General features: G+C 47.9%; 1 non-coding gene across 1 annotated transcript; it reads left to right on the top strand.

Moving 5' to 3' along the window:
• The first annotated feature begins 3,005 nt into the window (after nucleotides 1-3,005).
• Nucleotides 3,006-4,811, top strand: LOC117278662 (18S ribosomal RNA). Its single transcript, XR_011415877.1, has one exon. It is a non-coding gene; the product is annotated as an 18S ribosomal RNA (ribosomal RNA).
• The last annotated feature ends 242 nt before the right edge of the window (nucleotides 4,812-5,053 follow it).

The following is a 5,053-nucleotide window of genomic DNA, read 5'->3' as shown; positions in this document are numbered from 1 at the left end:
GAGAAATATAAATTTTTAAAGTAGGGTCGCCAAGTTAAATCGCCGCACTTCGGAGAAACTAGTAGGTTTATAGGCCAGGTTGTGAGGTAATTTTCACTCAATATATTAAGAGTTACAGAGATATATTTATATTGAATTAAAACCTCGTGTTTCTAGTTTCTAACACTATAAACCGTTCGTCAATACGACATCGATGTAGAAAAATATTTTCCTTTTCGCCAGACTGCACAGGAAGCCCCTATGGGACCTACTTGGTCGGGGCCCGACCTTCACTTATTCTTATCTCATTTTTGTGATGATCTTTGCTAATATTTCATCCTCCTTCCAGATGTACACTCTCCAAACCCTCCCAAACAGTTCCCCAAAGGCTCTAAACAAATTCCAAAGAAATACACTATAATCAAACATCAAACGTTAGCTTAAGTGAAGACGAGAGTCTCTCTGTCTTGTGATGTGATTAAGGGTGGTTGTAATCTAAGGGAAGCTTTGGTTCGTGTTTTTCCAGATTATTTAAGGTATGTATAACACCCTATTTCTTGGGAATAATCTTATATATGTGTTGGTTATGTTATCTGGATGAAGATTACAAGATAACACTTGAAAGGGGAAAAGATTTTGCTATCTTTTGTTGGGTTAATTTAAGGCTATATATATATATATATATATATATATATATATATATATTATGTATTTTTTTGTTTTATAATAAATATTTATTAAAAAAATATTACTTTTTGTAAAAAATATCATTTACAATGTTTAAAAGTCATTTGTGAATGTAATAACTATGTTGTACTTTGGTTTGTGCATTTTGGTGTTGTACATGTCTATTATGATTCTCTGGCCAAAACATATCTACTCCTGTCACTTGGATGTTTTTTTTAAGACATATATAAGGGGGGTAGAGGTGTTGAAAGGCACCTCAAGGTTCTTGCTGCCAGGACGAGGCAGGCATGTATGGGGTACGCTGGCATGCGGCGTGGGCATTGGGGGCATGCACGACTTGTCAGTGCTACGTCCTCGATGTTCGCAAAGCATGTCGGCAAGTACTCGTGTGTGCTCGTAATATGTCTGGTGGTGAGCATCGCTCTTGGCGGCTGATGGCTTTTGGCAACGGAACGACAGAGCGTCGAGCAAGTAGCACCGCAAGGTGTCGTGCGCATGGGGATAAGCTCAGTACATTCCGAATGCCATTGATTGTTGGGGACAAAATCGGGAGGCGACATCACTCGTGAAAGCTGATGGATTTTGGCAATGGAACGGCGAGGCCACGTGCAAGTAGTGCCGCAAGGTGCCATGCGCATGGGGCTAAACTAAGTATGTACCGATTGCCATCGGTTGTTGTGAGTTGTGTCTGGCATCGCTCGTGGTGGCTGATGGCTTTTGGTAATGGAACGACGAGGCCTCGCGCAAGTAGCGCCGCAAGGTGTCGTACGCATGGGGCTAAACTCAGTACGTGCCGATTGACATCAGTTGTTGGGGACAACATCGGGAGGCGATATCGCTCGTGGCAGCTCATGAATTTTGGCAACGGAACGACGAGGCCTCCTGCAAGTAGCGCCGCAAGGTGCCGTGCGCATGGGGATAAACTCAGTACGTTCCGATTGCCATCGGTTTTTGTGAGTTGTTTCTGGCATCGCTCTTGGCGGCTGATGGCTTTTGGCAACGGAACGATGAAGCGTCATGCAAGTAGTGCCGCAAGGTGCCTTTTCGCATGGGGATAAGGTCAGTACATGCCGATTGCCATCGATTATTGGGGGAAACATCGGTAGGCGACATCGCTCGTGGTAACTGATGGCTTTTGGAAACAGAATGGTGAGGCCTCGTGCAAGTAGCGCCGCAAGGTGACGTGCGCATGGGGCTAAACTCAGTACATGCCGATTGCCATCAATTGTTGCAGGAAACATCGGGAGGCGACATCGCTCGTGGCGACTGATGGATTTTGGCAACGGAACAACGAGGCCTCGTGCAAGTAGCGCCGTAAGGTGCCGTGCGCCTGGGGCTAAGCTCAGTACATGTCGATTACCATCAGTTGTTGTGAGTTGTGTCTAGCATCGCTCATGGCGGCTGATGTCTTTTGGAAATGGAACGGCGAGGCCTCATGCAAGTGGTACCACAAGGTACCGTGCGCATGGGGCTAAGCTTAGTACATGACGATTGCCATCGGTTTTTGGGGGAAATATCGGGAGGCGACATCGCTCGTGGCAGCTGATGGCTTTTGGCAACGGAATGGCGAGGCCTCGTGCAAGTAGCGCCGCAAGGTGCCGTGCTCATGGGGCTAAACTCAGTACATGCCGATTGCCATCGGTTGTTGTGGGCAACATCGGGAGGTGACATCGCTCGTGGCGGCTGATGACGTTTGGCATCGGAACGGCAAGGCCTCGTGCAAGTAGCGCTGCAAGGTGCCGTGCACATGGGGCTTAGCTCAGTACGTTCTGATTGCCATCGGTTATTATGAGTTGTGTCTGGCATCGCTCGTGGCAGCCAATGGATTTTGTCAATAGAACAGCTAAGCGTTGTGCAAGTAGCGCCACAAGGTGCTATGCGCATGGGGTTAAGCTTAGTACGTGACGATTGCCATCAGTTATTTTGGGCAACATTGGGTGGCGGCATCGCTCGTGGTAGCTGATGGCTTTTGGCAATGGATCGGCGAGGCCTCGTGCAAGTAGCGGCGCAAGGTGCCGTGCACATGGGGCTGAGTTTAGTACATGCTGAAGGTCGTGCGGTTGTTGTGGGTTGCCTTTTGCCCCTCGCGTTCGATGTGCGGGGTGAACCAAAAGCTGCAGTTGTGTCCCACGTCATCCTCGCTTCGTCGTACGATGTCTAGGTCCATGACTAGTATGCTCGGACTCTCGGATTCGGTAAACGCAATGGGCATGGGGTCTTCATTGGATCCTATCTGCCCAAAGTATGCTCCTTATGAATGATGGCCGTACTCGTCTTAGACTTGGTCGTGCCCTTTGGGTCGGCCATGCTCATGCGGCACCAACATCAATGAGGAATGTTACCTGGTTGATCCTGCCAGTAGTCATATGCTTGTCTCAAAGATTAAGCCATGCATGTGTAAGTATGAACAAATTCAGACTGTGAAACTGCGAATGGCTCATTAAATTAGTTATGGTTTGTTTGATGGTTTCTACTACTCGGATAACCGTAGTAATTCTAGAGCTAATACGAGCAACAAACCCCGACTTCTAGAAGGGTTGCATTTATTAGATAAAAGGTCAACGCGGGCTTTGCCCGTTGCTGCGATGAATCATGATAACTCGACGTATCGCACGGCCATCGTGCCGGTGATGCATTATTCAAATTTCTGCCCTATCAACTTTCGATGGTAGGATATTGGTCTACCATTGTGGTGACGGGTGACGCAGAATTAGGGTTCGATTCCGGAGAGAGAGCCTGAGAAACGGCTACTACATCTAAGGAAGGCAGCAGGCACGCAAATTACTCAATCCTGACACGGAGAGGTAGTGACAATAAATAACAATACTAGGCTTTATGAGTCTGGTAATTGGAATGAGTACAATCTAAATCCCTTAACGAGTATCCATTGGAGGGCAAGTATGGTGCCAGCACCCGCGGTAATTCCAGCTCCAATAGCGTATATTTAAGTTGTTGCAGTTAAAAAGCTCGTAGTTGGACTTTGGGATGGGATGGCCGGTCTGCCTTAGGTGTGCACCGGTCGTCTCGTCCCTTCTACCGGCGATGCGCTCCTGGCCTTAATTGTCCAGGTCGTGCCTCCGGCGCTGTTACTTTGAAGAAATTAGAGTGCTCAAAGCAAGCCTATGCTCTGTAGACATTAGCATAGGATAAATTATAGGATTTCGGTCCTATTATGTTAGCCTTGGGGATTGGAGTAATGATTAACAGGGACAGTCAGGGGCATTTGTATTTCATAGTCAGAGGTGAAATTCTTGGATTTATGAAAGACGAACAACTGTGAAAGCATTTGCCAAGGATGTTTTCATTAATCAAGAATGAAAGTTGGGGGCTCGAAGACGATCAGATACCGTCCTAGTCTCAACCATAAATGATACCGACCAGGGATCGACGGATGTTGCTTTTAGGACTCCGCCGGCACCTTATGAGAAATCAAAGTTTTTGGGTTCCGGGGGGAGTATGGTCGCAAGGCTGAAACTTAAAGGAATTTACGGAAGGGCACCACCAGGAGTGGAGCCTGCGGCTTAATCTGACTCAACATGGGGAAACTTACAAGGTCCAGACATAGGAAGGATTGACAGACTGAGAGCTCTTTCTTGATTCTATGGGTGGTGGTGCATGGCTGTTCTTAGTTGGTGGAGCGATTTGTCTGGTTAATTCCGTTAACGAAAGGGACCTTAACCTTCTAACTAGCTATGCGGAGGTATCCCTTCGCGGCCAGCTTCTTAGAGGGACTACGGCCTTTTAGGCCGCGGAAGTTTGAGGCAATAATAGGTCTGTGATGCCCTTAGATGTTTTGGGCCGCACGCGCGCTACACTGATGTATTTAACGAGTTTATAGCCTTGGCCGACAGGCCCGGTAATCTTTGAAATTTCATCGTGATGGGTATAGATCATTGCAATTATTGGTCTTCAACGAGGAATTCCTAGTAAGCACAAGTCATCAGCTCGCATTGACTACGTCCTTGCCCTTTGTACACACCGCCCGTCGCTCCTACCTATTGAATGATCCGGTGAAATGTTTGGATCGCGGCAACGTGGGTGGTTCGCTGCCCGCGATGTCACGAGAAGTCCATTGAACTTTATCATTTAGAGGAAGGAGAAGTCGTAACAAGGTTTCTGTAGGTGAACCTGCGGAAGGATCATTGTCGAATCCTGCAAAGCAGAATGACCCGCGAACTTGTTTAAAACCTAGGGAGCGGTTCGGCTAGGGTGCTTCGGCCTCCATCCGCACGGCTCCCTCCTATCCCCGGTGCGCTCGCTCGCATGCGTGATGGGTGATTAACGAACCCTGGCGCGGAAAGCGCCAAGGAATACTAAATTGAAAGCCTGCCTCTCGTGCCCCGTTCGCGGTGCGCGCGGGGGACTTGTGCTTCTTTTGAAACACAAA

The sequence above is a fragment of the Nicotiana tomentosiformis genome, chromosome 4, assembly GCF_000390325.3.
Source record: "Nicotiana tomentosiformis chromosome 4, ASM39032v3, whole genome shotgun sequence".
Lineage (NCBI taxonomy): Eukaryota > Viridiplantae > Streptophyta > Magnoliopsida > Solanales > Solanaceae > Nicotiana > Nicotiana tomentosiformis.
The sequence above is the reverse complement of the archived record's forward strand: the minus strand, read 5'-3'. Positions and strand labels throughout refer to the sequence as shown.